At 40.1% G+C, this 26,573-nt stretch overlaps 1 non-coding gene across 1 annotated transcript; it reads right to left on the reverse strand.

Moving 5' to 3' along the window:
• Window positions 1-24,263: 24,263 nt before the first annotated feature.
• Window positions 24,264-24,370, reverse strand: LOC117276130 (small nucleolar RNA R71). Its single transcript, XR_004506352.1, has one exon. It is a non-coding gene; the product is annotated as a small nucleolar RNA R71 (small nucleolar RNA).
• Window positions 24,371-26,573: the final 2,203 nt, after the last annotated feature.

Below are 26,573 nucleotides of genomic sequence, written 5' to 3' on the forward strand. Positions count from 1 at the left end.
ATGGATTCAGTACCAGTTGTGTGGGAGTTTCCAGAGGTGTTTCCTACAAATTCTTTGGGGATGCCACCCGATAGAGATATCGAATTTTGTATTGACTTGGCTTCGTGAACTCAGCCCATTTCTATTCCACCGTACCGTATGGCCCCACTAGAGGTGAAGGAACTGAAGGAGCAGTTGCAGGATTTACTTGATAAGGGATTCATTACACCTAGTGTCTCGCCCTGGGGTGCAATAGTGTTACTCGTAAAAAAGAAGGATAGTACGATGAGGATGTGTATTTACTATCAGTAGTTGAACAAAGTCACTATCAAGACAAGTATCTGTTGCCGGGGATTGATAACTTATTTTATCATCTTCAGGGTGCTAAAGTCTTTTCAGAGATTGATTTGAGATTTGGACACCACCAGTTGAAGATTAAGGCATCGGATGTCTCTAAGACAGCTTTTCAGACTCAGTATGGGCATTATGAGTTCCTAGTGATGTCATTTGTCTTAACAAATGCCCCACAAGCATTTATGGATTTGATGAATCAGGTATTTAAGCCCTATTTGGATTCTTTTGTGATCGTCTTCATTGATGATATTTTGATCTACTCTCACAGTGGAGAGGAGCATGAGCAGTATCGTCGGATTGTACTTCACACTCTGAGAGATAGTCAGTTATATGCCAAGTTTTCAAAGTGTGAGTTTTGGATGGACTCAGTTGCCTTTTGGGGGCATGTTGTATCTGTCGAGGGCATTAAAGTGGATCCTAAGAAGATTTAGGTAGTTCAAAATTGGCCTAGACCTACTTCAGCTATAGAGATTCGGAGCTTCATAGGTTTGGCATGTTATTATTGCCTGTTCGTGGAGGGGTTTTCATCTATTGCAGCCCCATTGACTAGATTGACTATAAGGCCTCCTAAAAGTTTTCCTAAAAACACGAATTTCCGTGATGCCGAAGTAGGCGTAGAGGTTAATAATAGTAGAAGGAAATTGTTGTGCAGAAGTAGGCATTTCTGCGATCCATTCTACGACTACAGAACCACTTTGTGGACCGCAGAATGGCCGCAGAGTGGAGCACTCTTCTGGGCAACTTTAATGTCATTTTGCGGCCCATTATATACCGTCCTGGGATTTTTTGGAGGGAGGTTCTGCGGTGCACTATGCGACCGCAGAACCGTTCTGTGGTGCATTAGGCGACCGCAGAATAGGTCTGCGGTCCGAATAGTGATCGCAGACCTACTCAGTTCCTCTACAGTTTTGGCAACCCAATTTCGCGGTCATTTCACGGACCGCATAACCATTATGCGGTCGCATATGAGACCGTAGAAACTGTTTCGGAGCTTCATTTTTGGGTTTTAAAACTCGACCCTACTTCGTTAAAATAGATGTAAGGGTCCATTTTTTAGCAAAATCTGATACTCTAGAGTGAGAGAGAGAGTCCTGGAGGGAGAAAGTGATCTTCATCAAGTTAATCATCAATTCTTGCATAAACCTTTGAATATTATCAAGAGAAGCACCCTAGGTCTTCATCCTATGAGGTAAGGTTCTATCACCAAGCCCTTAATTTTGAAATGTAACTAGAATGGGCTATTAGTAAGGTAGTTCATGGGGATGGGAGTGCTTACCTTACATGCATGTATTCGTAAGGTACGTGGGGAGGTAGTGAGTTAAATATAGAAAAGAATGGGGTGTGGGATGATAAAGTCTTTCATAAAAGGGCCATGGAACCTTAATACACACATAGTGTTTGATAAAATGCTCGAGTGAGCTAGAATCATGATCATTTTCTTAAGTTTTGGTTCAATTTTGCTATATTGCTAAAATAGATTGAAGTTGCTAATATTACAGAACATCTTAGAGTTTTAAGAAACTCAATTGAGGTATGTTGGCTAAACCCCCTCTTCTTAGAATTGAACCCCATGGTATTCATGAAATCGATGCAAGTCCCAAATTGAACATCCTAGAAATTGCTATCCTGAATGTGCTTATTTTAAAAATATATGTGTAATATGTATTCCCATGCTTTCATCATGTTATCTTGTCATCTAATGAAATGTTAAAAACTTTGTATATGTGTTAAAAATGCCTAGGCTTCAAGTTAAATTCGATTAAAGATTGCTATGTCAAATTGTGTGAAAAGCCTCTATGTGCCTTAGATTCTAAATTGCTCACATGCGAAATCATAAGTCTTGAATGAAAAAACCGTGTTTTTATTGATGCTAACACTAATGTTGGAATGTGGAAAAGAACTTGAATCATGAAATACGGCCAGGCGCCAAGAATAACTTTATAATCGGGCCCACTCGTGCCATTGTATTGAAAAGATGGGAGAGAAATATGAATTGAGATGATTGATTGAAAAGGGTTGATGTCTCAAATGAGATGGCCTATCCGATAAGGCCGAGATCAAACTCTGTGTAATAACACGGTGGTATTATAGATGAAATTGTAAAAATGGTTGATGTCTTAAATGAAATGGCCTAGCCGATCGGGCCGAGATCGGACTCTGTGTAAGAACACGGTGGTATTGTGGATGAAATTGTGAAAATGGTTTATGTCTCAAATGAGATGGCCTAGACGAATAGGCTGAGATCGGACTCCGTGTAAGAACACGGTGGTATTGTGGATTGTGGCATATTGGCACTAAAAACTGTGCTACGTAATAATGCGAGAATTGACTTAAAAATCTATGTGATCCTTAACTTGAATGGTTTAGTGTTATTTAAATCTCATATTGCATTCTTGACTTCCCCCCCCCCCTGTATTATTGTTCATTATATTGAGATAGTGTTTAATTATACATACTAGTACTATTTGACAGTACTAACGTCCCTTTTGTCGGGGGCACTGTGGTTACATAGCAGACAGTGTTGATCACAGGTAGTGCTTCATCCTCTTCTCAGCGGACTCGGTAATCCCCATTTTCATTCTGGGGTCATGTATTGTACCTTATATCTTCACAAAGGCTTCAGTACTAGGCCTTCTTGCATATTCTCTGAACTTTGAATCTTTGTTAGTGAATGCCCAGTTTTGCTACCGCACAATTCATGTGCGGTCCGCATATTGCTGAAAATCCTGTTGGGTTTTGCTGCTTGGATTGCGGACAAAGATGGAATTTTATGGTCCGCAATTTCTTCTGTGGCCGCAGAATTCCTTATGCAGACCGCACATCTTTGCTTTTGCGCCCTTTATTTCCTTGTGCTTCGGAACACTCCTTTTTGAGTCTGATTTCATCATGTGAGACCCAACTTCCAGCATTCCTACAATTTGCACAATTTCATTAGTTTTGGAAACACAATTCAATACTTTCGTACTAAAACAAAAGCTATAAGGTGCTAATAAGCAGTCAAAATCCCCATTTATCATCTCCCCTAAACTTAAGTCTTTGTTTGTCCTCAAGCAAATAAATTAGTTCCCACCTCCAAAAGTTAAGGGACATTTCAGCGAGCCAAAGGTGAGCCATTCACACATCAACTGGGACCAACAATTGTCCGCACTACTCATGCATTATCAACAAGGCGACAAGTTAAGCATTCATTCACATATAGTTCTACTGTGACATTTGAGCTTCAAGAATTGACTTTACTTGTCACGACCCAAAATCTCACATGTCGTGATGGCGCCTATATCAATACTAGGCAAGATGACAATCTCAATAAACTGCCATATCTTTTAAGTTTAAAAACATAATATTTACATTCAACAAAAGAAATCTCACAATACATTTATAATCACTCCCAAAACCCGGTGTCACTGAGTACATGAGCATCTAATATGAATACAAAGTCTGACTGATAAAACACTGTCTAAAAGTATAGAACAATACAATAACTGAAAGGGAGAGAGTCAAGGTCAGCAGACTCTAGGAAGCTACCTTGATTGTCTCCAACTGATAGAACTCTGAGATCTAGCGGTCGTCGTGTACGAAAGCACCTGGATCTGCATACGAGGTGCAGAGTATAGTATCAGTACAACCAATTCAATAAGAAACAAGACTAACCTCTGGGTTGAAAGTAGTGACAAGCTTCGCAGGTATAATCCAGTATAAATGATGGTACAGAAATGTAGGCATGCTTACCAGTTCAACAGTTTAACTTAGTACAAGTGAAATAGATCAATACTGCATGATATGCTGAATATGACATCTCAGTGGAAAGACCTCATGTAAACCTTGTCTCAAATCATTCGGTCACTCGGTACTGTTTATGGCCAATGCGGCCCAGGGATATTCCATCCTGTATATATATACACATCGACTGACAGTCAGTCATTCAGTACCGTATAAGGCCAATCCAGCCCCGGGGTAATTTATCCCCAATGTAATTGATACAGACAAGATCCATGTCCAGGGAAAATTCACCACAATGTATAAATAAGTAAGGCAAGTCCATGCCTTGGGATGTCCATCCCGAATATATATAATCATCGACGCTCAATCGGGGTGTGTACAGACTCCGGAGGTCTCCTTTAGCCTAAGCGATATATAAATCTGATATTGCCTACTACAGCGTGCAGTCCGATCCCATAATAATAAAGCCTATAAGGCCTGTTGTTGGCAGGCAGCTCCGATGCATATAATAATAATTATTATATAAAGCCAATATGGCTTGCTGCAGCGCGCAGCTCGATCGCATAAATATCCTGACAATGGATGAATATGGCTGTGTGTGAAGTGTACATTATTTAAAATAATTAATTTAACAGCAACAGGACCCTAATGGTCCTCACAATTCTAATGGTGCACGCCCACACGCTCGTCAACTATCGTGTGGGTCACCTCAAAACAATTTATATAACGCAAATTCGGGGATTAATACCCTCAGAACCAAGTTTAGAAGTGTTACTTACCTCAAACCGTGTAATTTCTCACTTCCTTATGCCCTTGCCTCGAGATTTGGTCTCCGAAAGCCTCGTATCTAGTCACAATTAATTCATTTCAGTCAATACAAATTATTGGAATTAATTTCATAAGCAAATACTAATTTTCCAATGAAATCCAAAATTGAACTCAAAAATTGCTCGTGGGGCCCACATCTCGGAACCCGACAAAAGTTACAAAATCCGAAAACCCATTCAACCACGAGTCTAACCATATCAATTTTACCAAATTCCGACCTAAACTCGATCCTCAAATCTTCAAATTAAAACAAGAGGGTTTTCTAAATTTTCCAACTTAATTCACCCATTAAATGTTAAAAACAATCATGGATTCGAGTAATTTAACCAATATTGAGTTAAGAACACTTACCCTGTTGTTTTCTCTAAAAATCTCCCAAAAATCGCCTCTATGTGAGCTCCAAATCGATCCCATTTTAAAATCTTAAACATTATGTCCAGGTTTGCATTCAAAAACTTCGCATTTGCGAATGAACAATACCTCCCATGAACAGTGTTCGCAATTGCGATAAATTGTTCGCAATTGCAAACTTCACAAAAATCTAAAATCATCGCAATTGCGACAAATTGTTCACAACTACTGGTGAACAGTAATCTCCAATGAACAGTGTTCACAATTGCGAATGAACAGTACCTCGCCAGAAACCAGCAAACTCAAACTTCTCTGAAATGATCTGAAACCACCCTGAAACTCATCCAAAACCTCCCGTACACCAATCATATATGAATTTCAATCATAAAATACGCTACGGACCTGCTCGTGCACTCAAAACAATGAAAAGAGATCGTCCTGGCCCGATATTGACCACGGTCAAACTCCCAAATTTCTTAACTTTACTAATCTCTCAACCTATGATACAAAAATACACCCAAGCCCCTCGGGACCCATCAAATCATACCAACAAGTCATAAAATATTATACGAACTTAGTATAAACTTCAAATAACGTCAAACAATGCTAGAACCACGAATCATACATCAATTCAAGCTTGATGAAACTAAGAAATTCTAACTTCTACATTCAATGCCGAAACCTATCAAATCATGCCCGATTGACCTCAAATTTTGCAGACAAGTCATAAATGACATACCGAACCTATTCCAATTTTCAGAATCAGATTCCAACCCCAAATATCAAAAAGTCAACTCCCCGGCCAAACTTCCCAAAAATTCAACTTTCGCCATTTCAAGCCTAATTCCACTACGGACTTCCAAACAAATTTCCGGGCATGCTCCTAAGTCCAAACTGACCACGCGGAGCTTTTGGAATCTTCAAAATTCAAATCTGAGGTCGTTTACACATAATTCTATATCCGGTCAACTTTTCTAACTTATATTTTCAATTATGAGACTAAGTGTCTCAATTCACTCTGAAATCCTTCCGGACATGAACCAACTAACCCGGTAAGTCATAAAATAACTGTAAACCATAACTTGAGCAGTAAATAGGGGAACATGATTATAATACTCAAAACGATCGGCCGGGTCGTTATATTCTCCCCCTCTTAGACAAACGTTTGTCCTCGAACAGGTTAAGAATCATACTTGGAGTCTCAAATAGGTATGGTTCTTTGCTCTGTATCTCCTGCTTAATCTCCCAGGTAGCCTCTCCGACTGGCTAGCCCTTCCACTGTACCTTCACTGATGCTATGTTCTTTGACCTCAGCTTTTGAACATGCTGATCTAAAATAGTCACCGACTCCACATCATAAGTCAAATTACCGTCCAGTTGTATTGTACTGAAATCCAAAATATGAGACAGATCCCCGACATACCTTCGGAGCATGGATACATGGAACACTGGATGAACATCTGATATACTAGGTGGCAAAGTAAGTTCATAAGCCATCTCTCCAATCTTCTTAAGTATTTCAAAAGGCCCAATATACCGAGGGCTCAACTTGCCCTTCTTCCCGAACCTCAACACACCCTTCATGGGTGAAATCTTGAGCAAAACCGTCTCCCCAACCATGTAAGCAACATCACAGACCTTTGTATCGGCATAACTCTCCTGTCTAGACTGCGTCATGCGAAGTCGTTCCTGAATCACTTTGACCATCTTCAAAACATCCTGAACGAAGTCAGTACCCAATAGCCTAGCCTCACCTGGCTCAAACCAACCCACCAAAGACCAACACTGTCTCCCATACAAAGCCTCATACGGAGCCATCTGGACGCTCGATTGGTAGATATTATTGTAATAAAACTCCGCGAGTGGCAGAAATTTATCCCAAGAGCCCCCAAAATCAATGACACAAGCGCGTAGCATATCCTCCAATATCTGAATAGTGCGCTCGGACTGTCCGTCCGTCTGAGGGTGAAATGTTGTAGTCAACTGAAATTGTGTGTCCAATTCTCGTTGCACTGCTCTCCAAAACTGTGATGTAAACTACGTACACCAATCTGAAATGATGGACACTAGCACCCCATGTAGGCGAACAATCTCGCGGATATAAATTCCAGCCAACCGCTCCGAATAATAAGTAGTACCAACTGGAATAAGATGCGCAGATTAAGTAAACCGATCCACAATCACCCAAACAACATCAAACTTCCTCAAAGTCTATGGAAGCCCAACTACGAAATATATGGAAATACGCTCCCATTTCCACAACGGAATTTCAAGTCTCTGAAGTAATCTGCCCGGTCTCTGATGTTCGTACTTCACCTGTTGACAATTTAAACACCGAGCTACAAACCCAACTATATCTTTCTTCATTTGCTTCCACCAATAGTGCTGCCTCAAATCCTGATACATCTTTGCGGCACCTGGATGAATAGAGTACCGCGAACTGTGAGCTTCCTGGAGAACGAACTCTTGCAAACCATCTACATTAAGCACACATAGCCTGCCTTGTATCTGTAATACAGTGTCATACCCAATAGCGACTTCCTTGGCATCACCGTGCTGAACCGTGTCCCTAAGGACAAGCATATAGGGGTCATCATACTGACGTTCTCTAATACGATCATAGAGAGAAGACTAAGAAACCACATAAGCCAAAACTTGATTCGGTCCGAAACATCCAATCTAACAAACTGGTTAGCCAAGGCGTGATCATCCTAGGCTAAAGGCCTTTCTGTTACTGATAAGTACGCTAAGTTGCCCAAACTCTCTGCCTTATGACTCAAGGCATCGGCCACCACATTGGCCTTCTTGGGATGATAGAGAATGGTAATATCATAATCCTTAAGCATTTCTAACCAACTTCGCTGCCGTAAATTAAGATCTTTCTGTTTAAACAAATATTGTAGACTCCAGTGATCGGTATAAACCTCACAATGGACACCGTACAAATAATGCCGCCAAATCTTCAAGGCATGAACAATAGCTACTAACTCAAGGTCATGGACTGGATAATTCTTCTCATGTACCTTTAACTGTCTGGACGCATAGGCAATCACCCTACTGTCTTGCATCACCACTGCGCCGACACCAATACGCGATGCGTACACAGTATAAGACCTGAACCCGTAGGCAACACCAATACTGGGGTTGTAGTCAAAGACGTCTTGAGCTTTTGAAAGCACTCTTCACACTCATACGACCACCTGAACGGAGCACCTTTCTAGGTCAATTTAGTCATAGGCGCCTCAATAGACGAGAAACCCTCCACGAAGCGACGATAATAACCAGCCAAGCCGAGAAAACTTTGAATCTTGGTAACTGAAGATGGCCTGGGCCAGCTATGAACTGCCTCTATTTTCTTCGGATCCACCTTAATCCCTTTATTGGACATTATGTGTCCCAAGAATGCCATCGAACTAAGCCATAATTCACATTTAGAGAATTTGGCATATAGTTTCTCCTCTCTAAGCCTCTGCAATACAATAACCAAGTGTTATGCATGCTCCTCCTAGATACGTGAATACACCAGGATATTATCAATAAATACCACAACAAATGAGTCAAGATACGAATGGAATATGCTATTCATCAGGTGCATAAATGTTGTTGGGGCATTGGTTAGCCCAAAATACATCACGAGGAATTCATATTGGCCATAACGAGTCCTGAATGCCGTTTTTAGAATATCCGAATCCCGAATTTTTAACTGGTGATACCCATATCTCAAATCAATTTTGGAGAACACCCTCACTCTATGAAGTTGGTCAAATAAATCATCAATACGCGACAAAGGATATTTATTTTTGATTGTAACTTTGTTCAGCTGCCTGTAATCAATGCACATCCGCATAGTACCGTCTTTCTTTTTCATTAACAGAATTGATGCACCCCAAGGTGATACACTAGGCCGAATAAACCCCTTATCAAGGAGTTCCTGAAGTTGATCTTTTAATTCTTTTTAACTCGGTTGGTGCCATACGCTACGGAGGAATAGAAATGGGCTGAGTGCGCGGCACCAATTTAATACTGAAATCAATATCCCTGTTGGGTGGCATACCTGGCAGGTCTGCAGGAAATACATCTGGATAGTCTCTCACTACCGGTACGGAATCAATAGTAGGAGTATCTGCATCAACATCTCTCACAAAAGCTAAATATGACAAACACCTCTTCCAAACCATACGTTGGGATTTCAAACAAGAAATTACCCTACTGGGAATATGATCTAGAGAGCCTTTTCAATCCATACCCATGATTACATCGAAATCAACCATACAGAGCAATAAGAAATCAAATCTAGTCTCCAGTCACCCAATAGTTATCACACACGACTGATACACACGGTTCCACAATAATAGTATCATCCACTGGCATACATACACGAATATGTGAAACTAAGAATTCACGAGGCATATCCATATAATCGGTAAAATACGATGATACATATGAATAAGTGAAACCATGGTCAAATAATATAGAAGCCTCCCTGTGGAACACTAAAACAATATCTGTGATCACTGCATCTCAAGCAACAACATCTAGCCTGGTAGCAAAAGCATAGAATTGGGCCTGATTACCACCTGATTGGCCTCCCCCTCTTGGGAGACTCCTAGCTGACTAAGACCCACCCCGAGCTGGTTGAGCGGGTGGTGGAGAAACTGGTGTAGAAGTAGTAGCCTGACTCCTCTGCTGAGTTGGACCTCGAGTAAGGCGGGGACAAAATTTCCTCATATGACCCAGCTCTTCACCCTCATAGCACTCCCTCTCGAAGAATGGTGGCGAGTTCTATGGCAGACCTCGAGAACTAGAATAACTACTAGAAGAACCTGGTACGGATGATCCCTGAAATGAAGGAGCACGGGGCATATTCTGGGCTAGAAGGGCACTGAGAGATGACCGACCCTGATGAGAACCGTATGAACCATGGCTAGATGATGCACCACGGTGAACTGGATGACCCGTATGAGCATGTCTGAAAAGACGATCCCTGCTGCGGTAGGACTGCCCTCCAGAAGGTACCCCACCAGAACTGCCCAAACCTCGAGGCCTCTTGGCCTCACTCTCACCACTCCTAGATACAGACCACCTCTATCTGCCGAGAAATGTCAACCACCTCATCAAATGTGGCACCAGATACCCTCGCCCTAGTCATAAGAAATCGCAACTGATACGTGAGGCCATCAATGAACCTCCTAATCTTCTCCCTATCAATGGAAACCAAGCAAACTGCTTGATGAGCCAATTCAGAAAGTCTCATCTCATACTGCATCACAGACATGCCATCCTGACATAACTGCTCAAACTGTCTGCGCAACTCCTTTTGCGAGACTGCGGTACAAACTTCTCCAAAGAGAGAACTAAGAATTCCTGCCATATAAGTGGTGCTGCACCGACCGGCCTGCACCTCTCATAAGCCTCCCACCATCTGAAGGCAGCCCCAGAAAACTGAAAAGTAGTGAACGAGACCCCACTGGTCTCTAGAATACCCGCTGTCTCAAGCATCCCCTAGAACTTATCTAGAAAACCCTGAGCATCCTCTAACTCAGCACCGCTAAATGATGGAGGTCGTAGCCTCCCAAATCTCTCAAGTCTCCTCTGCTCATCATCTTCCTTAACGGGGACTACACGGGCCTCAGCAGCTACAACTGGCTAGACTAGGATTACCCCCGGTATATGAAGTCCCTGCACTACCTGATCTGGAGTACGGGCAACAGGGGTATGAGTACCTCCCCCGTCCTGAGAAGTGGAAGGTGCGACCTGAGCCGAAAACACCTGAGCAAGACCAGTGCAAACTGTCAATATTTGAGCTAGAGCTTCCTGAAGACCTGGAATTACAATAGGTGCAGCTGGTGCTTGAGTTGGTCCCGCCGGCTCAACTATATTCGGAATCTGCTCCCGAGCTAGAGCAACTGGTGGTACCACAGGTGGAAAGACCTCATATAAATCTGGTCACAAATCATTCGGTCACTCGGTACTGTTTATGGCCAATACGGCCTAGGGACATTCCATCTCGTATATATATACACATCGACTGATAGTCGGTCACTCAGTACCGTATAAGGCCAATCCAGCCTTGGGGTAATTTATCCCTAATGTAATTGATATGGACAAGATCCATGTCCATGGAAAATTCATCACAATATATAAATAAGTAAGGCAAGTCCATGCCCTAGGAAGTCCATCCCGAATATATATAATCATCTACGCTCACTAGGGGTGTGTACAGACTCCGGAGGGGTTCCTTCAGCCCAAGCATTATATAAAGTCAATATGGCCTATTGCGGCGTGCAGTCCGATCCCATAATAATAATAAAGCCTATAAGGCCTGCTGCTGGCGGGCAGCCCCGATCCATGTAAAAATAATAATTATATAAAGCCAATATGGCATGCTGCGGCGCGCAACTCGATCCCATAAATATCCTCATAATGGATGAATATGACTGAGTGTGAAAAGTACATTTTTTAAAATAATTAATTTAACAGCAACACGACCCCATGGGTGCCCAAAATATCGGCACGTAGCCTAAACATGATCTTTTAATAAGAGCCTCAACTCGATTCCTCTAATACGTGAGAAATGTTCAGATAATAACATGACTCTTTTAATTTTTACTACTTTCACAGAATTTATTCAAGTCACAATTCCAATGGTACACGTCCACACGCTTGTCAACTATCGTGTGCGTCACCTTAAAACAATTTATATAACGCGAATTCGGGGATTCATACCCTTAGAACCAAGTTTAGAAGTGTTACTTACATCAAACCGTGAAATTCCTCACTCCGCTATGCCCTTGCCTCGACAATTGGTCTCCGAAAGCCTCGTATCTAGTCACAATTAAATCGTTTCAGTCAATACAAATTATTGGAATTAATTACATAAGAAAGTACTAATTTTCCAATAAAATACGAAATTTAACATAAAAATTGCCAATGGGACCCACGTCTCGGAACCCGACAAAATTACATAATCCAAAAAACCATTCAACCACGAGTCTAACCATACCAATTTTACCAAAATCCGACCTCAACTCGACCCTCAAATCTTCAAATTAAACAAAGAAGGTTTTCAAAATTTTCCAATTTAATTCACCCATTAAATGTTAAAAACAACCATGGATTCGGGTAATTTAACCAATATTGAGTTAAGAACACTTACCCCGTTGTTTTTTCTGAAAATCTCCCAAAAATCGCCTCTATCCGAGCTCCAAATCGGTAAAAATGGAAAAATAATTATGTCCAGGTTCGCATTTGCGAATGAACAGTACCTCCAATGAACAGTGTTCACAATTGCGATAAATTGTTCGCAATTGCGACAAATTGTTCGCAATTGCGAGTGAACAGTAATATCCAATGAACAGTGTTCGCAATTGTGATAAATTGTTCGCAATGGCGAATGAACAGTACCTCACCAGAAACCAGCAAACTCAAACTTCTTTGAAATGAACCGAAACCACCCTGAAACTCATCCGGAACCTCCCGGGCACAAACCATATATGAATTTCAATCATAAAACACACTACGGACCTGCTCGCACACTCAAAACACTGAAAAGAGGTCGTCTTGACCCGATATTGAATATGGTCAAACTCCCAAATTTCTTAACTTTACTAGTCTCTCAACCAATGATCCAAAAATACACCCAATCCCCTCGGGACCCGTCAAATCATACCAACAAGTCTTAAAATGAACTTTGGCGAAACTTCAAATTACGTCAAACAACGCTAGAACCACGAATCATACATCAATTCAAGCTTAATGAAACTAAGAAATTCCAACTTCTACATTCAATGCCGAAACCTATCAATTCACGTCCGATTGACCTCAAATTTTGCACACAAGTCATAAATGACATAACGGACCTATTCCAATTTTCAAAATTGGATTCCGACCCCTATATGAAAAAGCCAACTACCCGGTCAAACTTCCCAAAAATTCAACTTTCGCCATTTCAAGCCTAATTCCACTACGGACCTCCAAAATAAATTTGGACACGCTCCTAAGTCCAAAATCACCACACGGAGCTACTGGAATCATCAGAATTCGAATCCAAGGTCCTTTACACATAAGTCAATATCCGGTCAACTTTTTCAACTTAAGTTTTCAATTATGAGACTAAGTGTCTCAATTCACTCCGAAATCTTTTCGGACCTGAACCAACTAACCCGGTAAGTCATAAAACAAATGTAAAGCATAACTTGATCAGTAAATAGGGGAATGGGGTAATAATACTCAAAACAATCGGTCGGGTCATTACATTACTCTTCAAGGATTCTTGCTCTATCAAGTAGGCCATTGTGGACTCCAAACTCTTCCTCCTCTACTTTCCTTTTGCCAAGCTCACTTAAGAAATTTAGCACTCAATCCAAAGATTTATGAAAGGTTCACTCATCTCTCTCAAGAGAATGTCACAAGTGCGGCGTCAAGTACCATAGGCTTTCCCCTCACGTAGATCGCCACTAATGTAAGCTCACTCGGTTTTAAATCAAGTGGGACTTTCGGGATGTAATGAAAGCTTTTGGGTTAGGGTAGGATACCTTATGGGTAAGTGGTTACACCTTTCCTTAAGTACTCCATCTTTCATATTTCGGTTCATACTCTACCAATTCTTAGAGGCACTTTCTTTTCATTGGGGACTAGAGAGACTTAGCATCACTCTTTATTGATCATTTGATTCTTTTTCTCCCTTTTTGATTTCTCCATGTTTGGGATCATTACCTCTTTTGTTTATTTTGAATCCATTCAACCCTTCTACTTATTTACTTTTTGCATTTTTTTTTTTTTTGTTCTTTTATTTTCTTGCCTTCTCTTCTCATAGAGATCATTTCATTTCTCTTTTTGTGACTTGATACCTTTTTCAAGTTTCTCATCTCTCCCTCAAACTTACATCTTAAGCCATTTGTTTCACAAGAGTGTTAATGAAAGTGCGGGTGCCAAGAGAGGGTCATGACAAAACGGGTAAAGGCTTGTAATATGGATATCAAATGAGAAAGGCTAGATTTTCAAAGGGGTGGACTAGGGATAATGACATTGGTTGGTAATAGAAAATTCAAACGGGCCAAGGAGAGCCTACAATCACTTTGCTAACCAAGTAAAACTTAGGATTTTGCCTTGAAACACATTCGGGGCAAGTTCTAGACCCTTCACAGGGATACTTGGGCTAGCAACAATTCATCTCACCCCTCACGCAACCAGATTGTAAAAGAGGACAAAGTCAAGGGCCCACAATGACCTCTTTCAAGTTTAAAGATCACTATGGTCCAACTAAACCACTCGATGATTGACAAAGTCAATACAAGAGTCACAAAGTCACTACTAGAGCTATTTCTTTCAAAAAACTTGTCTCTAACCATAAGCACTTAGTTAAGTGTGGTGGTGTCAATTGAAGCATGGTTTAATAATCAAGCCTAACTTAATTAGGTCTTTTTATTCATTACTACTATTATTATTACCTAAACACAAAAACGGACTCATTCCCTTAAGAAGGTTGTTACGCCATACATTGTTGGGACGAGTCACCCGGTTCACACAACAACTACCTTTTGAAAGAACTGTGGAATTAAGAAAACCAAAATCTTATTATCTACTAAACATAAAAAGAAGCTACTAAACAAAACAAGAGGTAATACGCTACTAAAACATAAAAAGAATCTAATTAGCAAAAACAAAGATAAAAATAGAATGAATATATATAGTAAGAGAGAGAGAGAGAGAGAGAGAAGCTATATACATACAAATACAAAAGAGAGAATATCATCAAATTATTACAAGCCAAATATATCAAAGTACCAAATGTGTCAAATAAACTCCACCCCCCCCCCCTCCCCGAATAAAAGTAAGCATTATCCCCAATGCTTATCAAAATAAGAGTAAAGGAGGGAAGAGTGAAGAAAACTCCTTATGGCTCCTTGGACATCTCTGTGTCCCCATGCATGTCATCGCCCTCACGATCAGCCAACTGAATCTCATCATCCTCAACTCTAGGTGTGACTGGGTTGACGAACATCTGACGCACTACCTCAGTAGTGTCGGTAGTAAGGTCTACTCTTTAGACTGGCCAGCTAGTGCCACCGGTGCAGATGGTGCTGAAGGATCTGGGCGGAATGGTGTGGGTCAAGTAGCATATCAAAGGGGAGATCTCCGGCAATAGCAATCCTCATCACCACTCTCCGGAGCTTGTCCACCGACTTCTTGTTGGCTTGGGACTTCCTCATCTTCTTTACTTCCTTTCCGAGCTCTTCAATCACTGATCCATGTTGTACCAAGGTGTCCATGATAGTCTTCTAATTCTCCAAAATTTTCTTCAATGTCTCCTCAATGTTAGAAGGAACCTGTGAGGTGGACTGCGCTGCAATAGTACTGGACAAGTCAGTTAGTTTACAGTGGTTGTCTGCATCTAGTTATTAAGACTCGCCAATGTTTGGGAGACTCGCAGTGTAGATAGTGGGTGAGTAAACACGGGCACTGACGTAAAAGTCGAGGTGAGAGCTATGGAAGGAGTTGCAGTATGGGATGTAGATGATGGTGGAGGCATAGCTGCGGCACTAGAGAAAGGCTTAGCCAAAGTGGATGGAACAACAAGTGTCTCAAGATCTACCACTACTGGCTCATCAGACTGGCCTATAGTGGTAAGAGGCTGAACTTTCCTTTTCAGGTTGCTTGCATGCATCAGTGAGTACCATGTAAAAGCCTTCTACGGCTTCACCTTTGTATCATAATCCCTCTGTTCTACCTTTGCATCAGTGAGATATTCTGTAATGGTGTTGGGATATGGGTAGGTCGAGTCATCTTGCCGAGCGATCACTGAGATGTTGGCCGACACCATGGCACCCACATTGATTGGGTACCCGGCCATAATAGAAGCAACCAGAACTACCCGAGGAATCGGAAGGTTAATCTCATTCTGGCATGGATCCAACCTGCTACATACAAATGTCTGCCACCCATTTGTCTCAAAGCTCAACGTGCTATGGTGGATGGGAACCCCAACAGCAATCCATAATGGTGGTGGCCCTGGTGGTGCTAGAATCTCCGCTAACCAAGGTCGAACCTCGTCCCCCAGTGCACACTTATCCAAATACTCCTTCAGCTCAACATCTTCAAATCCCAAGTACACGTTGAGCGTATGCTGATCAAACCTCACTTTTAGGTTACATACTTTGGTCACCTTTGTCCCCTTTTTGATATGATCCATGACGAGCTCAAAACACAAACTTAAATTGTGCTCTCTAGTCAAAGATAGTATAGTATAATATAATATCGTGTCCACAGGGATTGGATTTAAACAATATTCTCATAGTTTCCAGCTTGATTGCTATCCAGTAGGATCAAAAATTGAGATTTATATGCCTAAGGATCAAATTTAAGGCTATTGACTAGTGACTATCGAAACAAAGAATAAACAACCAAGGTTATCAGTGGGAGAAAATAGGGTCTTGACAAGACACGTGCAAGATAATTATTCGGGATCTAACTCTAGATAATTCACTTTCAATGACCAAGTGAATCTCTCGAATTCACTCTATTATTAGTTCAAACGTTCAGCAAAAACTCCTCTTTCTATTAAATCTTAACCTCACACGATGAACCAAACTAAGCACAGTGAAGATACGCAAGAATGCGTAGTGGATCGGTCTTTAGGAAACACCTCTTTCAATTATTTTCCCAACTAGGTTTAGTCAATGATTTAACCAGCTTCTTTCGATTACTTAGAAGAAACTATTAACTCAACCAATAATATAATGCAAAGATATAACATGTTATGCCTCTTTCGATTACAAGAGCAAGGGAATATAGATGCAGCAATTAAATCTTCCATAAATGATACAAATACATGAAAATAGAGTTATGATCCACAAAAAATCATCAATACACAAAATCTAGTCAAAACCCAAAGGGATCTACTCCATAGATATGGAGAAGTTCTTCACAATTGGAACTAAAGTATAGGAAAACATAAATGCAATCCAAACATGGATCTTGAGTGAGGAAGGAATGATGAAATCCTTGTGCTTGTATTCTTCCAACTCCTACTTAGTCTCCTTAGGTCCAAAATTCTCTCTTCAAAGTTCAGATACCCAGTTTTTAGGCGAGCTGGGCTTCATATAGACCCAAAAGAGTCATCTACAAAATTACAAAAATAGGCCTAGGAGGAGTTTCCGGAGTTGGATGTGCACGGCCGTGCACCTGGAGGTGTGCTCCCGCACTGTCCACACACTTTAGACAGTGTACTGCTCTACATGCGCGCCCAGTGCGTGACTAGACCAGTGTGCGACCGTGCACCTGGGTGGCTTCCTGCTCAATTCTTCGTTTCTCTCGTTAAGTGCACTATTGTCAATTGATCCCCGAACACGATCTCAACCTAATCCTTGGGCTTTTACTCACACTACAAAGCTCCATAATAGCTTGAATTCATTCCATAACATTTACATCACTTGGAATCACTCCTACAAGGCATAAAACGCATAATTTGTACAAAACACTAGCGATTAAAGATCAAACCCAATTAAAGTACAGTAAATTAGAGTGCAATAAGAGACTAAGACACGCAATTTTAGCCTACCATCAACACCCACACTTAAACCATTACTCGTCCTCAATCAAACTACACTTTATATAGACACGACCCCATTACACAACTCTCACAACTCATCACACAAAGAATATTTAAAATAGATTAAGCATAATAGTGTAACATACTAGCCTCAAGGTTTGACTCAACAGCACCACGCATTTTTTACAACCCGCTCACTTGATCTAACACAAAGGTTAATGACATTACATTTTCTTAATGAATCAAGTGCCCTCACATAACAATATTGAGTAGTTCCACACATAATAAAGTGTAAGAAAAATTAGGAACTCGAGATAGAAAGAATTCACTCACTCTCAGAAGTAACATTCATGTGCCACAAAAGACGTACCATAAGCATGCCTGTAATGTACTACTCTACTAATTGAGCTCATTCAGTCAAGGATCAAGTAGGACTTTATTTGGTTGTAATATAAGTTGCGGGATGGGTAAGATAAATTAAGATATATGCATGACTACACTTCCCTAAGCACTTTAATACATAAAATTTAACCATTCAAAACACACACTTAAGTCAAACCATAACTCCACCTTCACGTCAATATATGTCAACTCCCTACTTATTTACGCACAATTACATCAAGAATTACTACTATCAAGGAATCATTTTTTTGCAACCATCCAACTATTTTTTTCATTTTCTTTTTCAATTCAAGTGGCTCTTATTTTATTTCAAAATAGTGCAAGTTTCTCCTTGTTTCAATAGTTCCACTCAAAATCCCAACCAACACCCCACACTTTAACTTTTACAAAGTTCATAACAATTTTAAGTGCTCATGATAGGTAAGAAAGTTCGAATAGATGATCAATTCAAACAATTGGGTAAGGCTTGTAATGTGGTTTCCAAATAAATAGGATTACAGGCTCAAAGGGGGTAAACTAGTATACATAACAATTAGGTAGGTAACAACATATAACTGATTCAACAAAGAAACGCCTATATCACTTCCAAGACTGAATAAAACTGCTATTTCGCTTTGCAAACACACGGGGCAAGTTCTAAACATCAAATGCAATGCATAGAATACACAAAAACCTCACACACACATGGCACATAACTCACTCAAGATCAGACTCAACGAGACACTCTAGTCAAAGCAGTTAAGAAAAGTTAAGATCATACAATTTAAGGTACTTATACAAGAGTCAAAAAATTGAGCCTAAGCGTCACAACTAAAGGACTTATTATTCTCAAAGCATAATACAGTCAAGAGATATTGCTTTCATTTTAAATCACAGCACAAGGTTTCCTACTCCTAAACAATAAAACTAACTACATCAGGTTCAAACAAAACCCTTGGAAAAGAACCGCGGCACAAAGAAAACCCCAAGGGGAATTTTCTTCAACTTTAATCGCTTAATAAGACAACCGAGGAATTCCATCGTCGGGAAAGGTCAAAATTGTTCAATTACAAAAACACACATAGACATTTATACATTCTATATATATATACATCCCACCCCACACTTTAAATTGTGTCATGTCCCTATGACACACAAATAAAAAGCAAGAGGTAAGAAAAACTTTCGTGAACATCTAGTCGGGGTTTGAGTCGAAGTTCGGCTCTATACCTCACGCCCGAACTAGTGTACACATCCATGCAAATAACTTCTTCTCAGCCTTCTTAGGGGACACCCCACACTTATCTTTCTCACTGACTGCATCCTTCTCTTCCACGCCCTTCACTTTCCACACAACACTAGCAGCTAGCTTTTCCCTTTTCACCTCTGTTTCTACATTTATCTCAAAAGTCACAGTCTTCTTACCCGCTCTAAGCATGAGTCTTCTCTCATGTATATCGAATATTACTCTACCAGTTGCTAGGAATGGTCTTCCTAGGATGAGAGGGACCTCCTTGTTCTCCTCCATCTTTACCACTATAAAATCTATAGGAAATACATACTTATCTACCCAAACTAAGACATCTTTAACTATTCCCTTGGGTATTAGAGTCGTTTGGTCTGCCAGCTACAAAGATATTAGTGCAGACCTTATCTCTCCAATATCCTTCTCCAGTCTCCTATAAATAGATAGAGGCATTAGATTAACTTAGGCAACATAATCACATAGAGACTTATCAAAATTAGTAGTGCCTAAAGAGCAAGGTATGGTAAAACTCCCTAGATCTCCACACTTTTGTGGGAGTTTGTTTTGCAATATTGCACTGCAAAGCTTTGTGAGCTTGACCATTGAGGTTTCCTCTATTTTACTCTTCTTTGTCAGGATCTCCTTCAAGAACTTGGCATAAGCCGACATTTGTGAGAGCACATATGTGAATGGTAGGTTTACATGAACCTGTTTCAGCATATCTAGAAATAACTAGAACTGCTTGTCCAGCTTTTCTCTACTTAGCTTTTGGGGAATAGGTAGGGCAGGCATATGCTTGCTCGCCTCAGGTTCATCCCTTCTCGATTTTCCTTCTTTCTTCTTTTCGACACCATTCTTCAGTTGCTCCCCGCTTTCTTTTTCATGTATCATATTTTTTTGGATTGGGGTGAGATCTTTCAACTCTTGCTCACTTTTCAAAGTTAGAGAATTTACCGTCTCTTTGGGATTTCTTTCTGTATCAGTCGAGAGTGTTCCTGGGCTCTCTCAGACATTAGAGTAGCTAAGTGCCAAACCTATTTTTCCAACTTCGAAAAGATGTACCCAATTCATTGATAGATTCATCATGGGCATCAAGCCTCTCATCTGTCTTGATAATGAAGGTCTTCATAAGATCTTCCATGCTGGATTTATTCGACTGTGGAGATTGATACTGTTGCATGTGCTGATTTTGAAAAACTGGAGCACCTTGTTCCTGGAATCTGGGGTTGTTTTGTTGCCATGCATTTGCAGTACCCCCAGGTGAACTCCATGAAACATTGGGATGCCTCTGGCTTATTGCATTATAGTTTCCTACAACATTCACTTCCCCAGTTGAGGCTTGACACTCATGAGTAGGATGTCCTCTTCCACATATATCACAAACTGCATAGTGTATATTTCGCATCGAAGCTATATTTAGCTTTTGTATTTCTTTAGCCATAGCATCAAGCTATACTTATACAGATGTAGTAGCATCAACTTGGTGAAAACCAGTTGATTTTCTTCTTTCCACACTCTCAGAGGGACTCTGATTAGCATCTTCGGATAACTCCTCAAGAATTGTAACTATCTCCTCTGGAGTCTTCTTCATAAAAGGGCCTCCAACTGCATTGCTTAATGTTCTACGTGAGGTCGGTGTCAATCCATACCAAAAATCCTGTAGTTGCATCCATAGTTCAATCCCGCTATGTTGATACCTCCTAACTATCTCCTTAAACCTCTCGCATGCATCAAAAATAGTTTCATTCTCTTTCTGGCAGAAGTTATGGATTTATCTTCTATACTTTCCAGTCTTAGCTGAGGAGAAATTTTCTGCTCATTTCTTCCCATGTTCTAATTGATCCATTTGGAAAGTTTTGAAGCCACTGCTTCGCATCATCTTTAACTGAAAAGGGGTAGCTCTTAAATACACTGCATCTTGCGATACCCCATTATATTGAAAGGTGTTTATAATCTCCTAGAAGTCCATCACATTTATCTTTGGGTCTTCGTTCATCTTCCATCTAAAAAAGCAACTGTTTTGAATGGTTTGAAATAAACCTTGCTTCAACTCGAAATTATTGGCTGCCATTGGAGGTGGTCTAACACTTGACAATCCTTAATTGTAGACTGGTTTGGCATAGTCACTCAATGCTCTACCAGGACTGGGTACCGCATTCTCGAACTGGTCTTTAATTAAGGGTCTATTTAGATTGAATCTTCGACCCCTATTGTATTCGACAGTTTCCTCAGCAGCTCTACGGGCTGCCTCGGCTGTTATCCTTGTGGCTTCTTCTCTATGTTGTGCTACCTCCCTTGTAGCTGCCTCTACCTCATAGTCATTTTTATTAGCCATGTGTTCTTGGGTTGAAGGTTGTCCCAAGAACTCTTTCTCCGGGTTGTAGGGTATTACTTCTTTATAAGAAGATCGTGGCATACACCACATACTTATCTTGTTGCATACACATGGAGGAGAAACCCGTGAAGAAAAAAATAAAAGTAAAAATAGAAATAAATTCCTGAATTAGTACTACAAACTATCTCAAATAGTATTGATTGCCAATCCCCAGCAACGGTGCCAAAATTTGACGAGCGCAAAACACACACTTAAATTGTACTCGCTAGTCAAAGATAGTATAGTATAATATCGTGTCCACAGGGATTGGATTTAAATAGTATTCTCATAGTTTCCAGCTTGGTTGTTGATGGTAGGCTAAAAATCCATGTTTTAGTCACTTATTGCACTCTAATTCACTGCACTTTACTTATGTTGAGATTTCATTAGTAGTGTTTTGCACTTATTATGTTTTTTATGCCTTGTAGGTGTGATTTCGAGTTATGTAGAAGTTATGGAGCTAATTCGAGCTATTTGGATCTTTGAAGTCTTAGTAGAAGCCCAAGTAATTAAGCCGAGATCACGTTCGGGGGTAAAAAATCAAGTCTGTATGTCAAAACTTTGAAAAACTAAATTATGTCCACAATTTGCACTACCACCCTGCCGCATGCCCCGCGGGGCGCTAGTGCAAATAGTGGCCAGAAATCATATTTTGGTACGTTCTAGAATTTCCTACTTGCGCTCCGCATGGGGCGGGGCAGAAGCTTAAACATGTTATAGTGACTTCCCAATTCCACTAAAAAAAGGGGGTAATTTCGTCTAGGAATTATTGGGGGATGGCTTTAATACACGGGAAAACACAAATTTACGGACTTCTAATACAATTTCGACATAAGGAGGTCAAGGAGGCTAAGGAGGAGTTGGAGGAACACAAGCACAAGGATTTCATCATTCCTTCCTCACTCAACATCTGGGTTTGGATTGAAATTATGTTTTTCTATACTTTAGCTACATTTGGGAAGAACTTCTTCATGTCGATGGAGTAGATCCTTTTGGGTTTTGATAAATTTGGTGTATTGATGATTTTTTGTAGATTATAACTCTATTTTTATGTATTTGAATCATTTTTGGAAGATTTAATTGTTGCATCTATATTCACTTGTTCTTGTAATCGAAAAAGGCATAACTTGTGATATCTTTACATTATATTGTTGGTTGAGTTCATAGATTTTTCTAAGTAATCAAAAGAGTTTAGTTGAATCATTGATTAAATCTAGTTAGGAGAATAATCAAAAGAGGTTTTCCAATAGGCCAATACACTATGCATTCTTGCATATATTCACAGTGCTTAAATTGGTTTATCTCGTGAGGTTAAGACTTAATTGAAAGAGGAGTTTTTGCTAAGCGTTTGAACTAATAATAGAGTGAATTCGAGAGACTCACTTGAACATTGGAAGTGAATTATCTAGAGTTAAATCCTAGACAATTATCTTGCACCTATCCTATCAAAATCCCATTTTCTCCCACTGATATCTTCTTTTGCTTAGTCCGTGCTTCGATGGTCATTAGTCAATTAGCTCTAGATTCTTAATTAATTTTAGTATTAACCGCATAAATCTAAATTGTTGATCATCTTGGATAGCAGTCTAGCTACAAACTATGATAATACTATTTAACTCCAATCCCTATGGAACGATATTATACTATAATACCTTTGACTAGCGGGCACAGATTAAGTATGTTTTGCGCTCGTCAAATTTTGGCACCGTTGTCGGGGATTGGCAATCAATAGTGTTTGAAATAGTTTGTAGTGCTAATTTAGGAAGTTATTTTTTTTTACTTTTATTTTGTTCTTCATGGGTTACTCCTCCGTGTGCAGGGCAACAGGTTAAGTCCGTAGTGTGTAACGTGATCTTCTTGTAAAGAAGTAATACCCTACAACCCGGAATTAAAAAAACACCTGCGGCAAGTGAGGAAGGAGAAAGAGTTCACCGTAAGGTTCTTGAGACAACCTTCAACCCAAGAACACATGGCTAATAACGATGACAATGAGGTAGAGGAAGCTGCTGAGGCAGCCCATAGAGCTGCTGAGGAAACTGTCGAAGACAATAGCGGTCGAAGATTCAATCTAAATAGACCCTTGATTGAAGACCAGTTCGAGAATGCGGTATCAAGGCTTGGTAGAACATTGGGTGTCTATTACATACCAGTCTACCCTCAAGGATTTTCAAGTGTTAGACTACCTCTAATTGTAGCCAATAATTTTGAGTTGAAGCAAGGTTTGCTTCAAACTATTCAAAACAGTTACGTTTTCAGAGGGACGATGAACGAAGATCCAAACACACATCTGATGGACTTCGGGGAGATTATAAACACCTTTAAATACAAAGGGGTGGCACAAGATGTAGTGTATTTAAGGGCATTCCCCTTTTTACTTAAAGATGATGCGAAGCAGAGGATTCGAAGCTTGCCAAATGGATCAATTAGAACAAATGACCAGAAAATTTCTTGATAAATATTTCTCCTCAGCTAAGACGGGAAAGATTAGAAGAGAAATCCATAACTTCTGCTAGAAAGAGAATGAAATTTTTTTTGAAGCATGGGAGAGGTTTAAGGAGATAGTTAGGAGGTGTCAACGTAGCGGAATTGAACTTTGGATACAACTCCAGGATTTTTGGGATGGATTGACACTGTCCTCACGTAGAACATTGAGCAATGCAGTTGGAGGCCCCTTTATGAAGAAGACTCCAGAGGAAATAGTTACAATTCTTGATGAGTTATCCGAAGATGCTAATCAATGGCCCTCTAATAGTGTGGAAAGAACAAAATCAATTGGTGTTCACCAAGTTGATGCTACTATATTTGCGCAAGTACATCTTGATTCTATAGCTAAAGAAATACGAAAGCTAACTGTAGCTTCAACTGAGAAAGTGAATGTTGTAGGAAACTATAATTTTAATGCAATGGGTTATAGGCACCCCGATTTTTCATGGAGTTCACCTGGGGGTACTGCAAATGCATGGCAACAAAACAACCCCAGATTACAGGAACAAGGAGCTCCAAGTTTTCAAAATCAATAGAGGGAGCAATATCAATCTCCACAGTCGACTCAATCTGGCATAGAAGATTTCACTAAGTTCTTCATTCTAAAAACTGATGAGAGGCTTGAAACGTATAGCACAGCTATACGAGAACATGGAGCATCTATCAAAGAACTGGGCACTAGTTTTTGAAATATCGAAAGACAGGTTGGGTAGCTAACGACTCTATTGTCTGAGAGGATTCCAAGAACTCTCCCCACTGATACTGAGAAAAATCCCAAAGAAACGGTGAATGTTGTAACTCTGAGAAGTGGGCAAGTATAGAAAGATCCCACCCTGATCCAAAAGGATGTGAACCTTGAAAAAGAAAGTGGGACGTAGTTGAAGGATGATGTTGATAAAAAGAATAAAGGCCCGATAAAAACTGAGAAATTAATGGAAGACAAATCAAGAAGGGAGGAACATGATAAGAGCAAGAATATGCCTGCGCTTCCTTTTCCCCAAAAGCTTAGTTGAGAAAAGCTGGACAAGCAGTTCGAGTGATTTCTAGATATGCTGAAACAGGTTCATGTAAACCTACCATTCACATATGTGCTCTCACAAATGTCGGCTTATGCCAAGTTAGATATACATGAGAGAAAACGCATGCTTAGAGTGGGCGAGGAGACTGTGACTTTTGAGATAGATATAGAAACGGGGGTAAAAAGGGAAAAGCTAGCTGCTAGTATTGTGAAGAAAGTGAAGGCGTGAAAGAGAAGGCTACAATTAGTGAAAAGGATAAGTGTAGTGTGTACCCCAAGAAGGCTGAGAAGAAGCTATCTGTATGGATGAGTTCACTAGTTCGGGCGTGAGGGATGGAGCCCAACTTCGACTCAAACACTGACTAGATGTTCAGGGAAGTTGTCCTTACCTTTTAATTTTTATTTGTGTGTCATAGGGACATGACACAATTTAAAGTGTAGGGTGGGGATGTATATATGTATAGAATGTATAAATGTCTATGTGTGTTTTTGAAATTCATTTGATTGAAAATTTGAAAACTTTTGATCTTTCCCGATGAAGGATGTCATTCGATAGGGTTCTTGAGGTATTAAGTCGAAAGAATAAGACAAACGATTTTTTTTAGATAGCGTCTGAATTCCCTCTTGGTTTTTCTTTGTGTCGCGGTTCTTTTTCAAAGGTTTTTTGTGAACCGGGTGTAGTTAGTTTTATTGTTTTTAGGAGTTGGAGATCTTGTGCTATGATTTAAAATGAAAGCAATATCTCTTGACTTTATTATGCCTTGAGAATAGTAAGTGCTTTAGTTGTGACGCTTATGCTCAATTTTTGAATCTTGTATAAATACCTTAAATTGTATGATCTTAACTTTGCTTAATTGTTTTGACTAGAGTGTCTCGATGAGTCCGATCCTAAGTGAGTTATGTGCCATGTGTGTGTGAGGTTTCATGTATTCTGTGCATTGCATTTGATGTCTACAACTTGCCCCATCTGTTTACAAAGCGAAATAGTAGTTTTATTCAGTCTTGGAAGTGATATAGAAGTTTCTTTATTGAGCCGGTTATATGTTGTTGTCCACCTAATTGTTATGTATAATAGTTGACCCCTTTGAGACGGTAATCTTGTTTCTTTGGCAACCATATTACAAACCCTACCTAATTGTTTGAATTGACCATCTATTTGAACCTTCTTACCTCTCACGACCATTTGAAATATTTATTAATTTTGAAAAAAGTTAAAGTGTGGGGTGTTGGTTTGGCTTTTGAGTGGAACTATTGAAATAAGGAGAAAGGTGCGCTGTTTTGAAAAACA

Source organism: Nicotiana tomentosiformis, chromosome 3 (genome assembly GCF_000390325.3).
Source record: "Nicotiana tomentosiformis chromosome 3, ASM39032v3, whole genome shotgun sequence".
Lineage (NCBI taxonomy): Eukaryota > Viridiplantae > Streptophyta > Magnoliopsida > Solanales > Solanaceae > Nicotiana > Nicotiana tomentosiformis.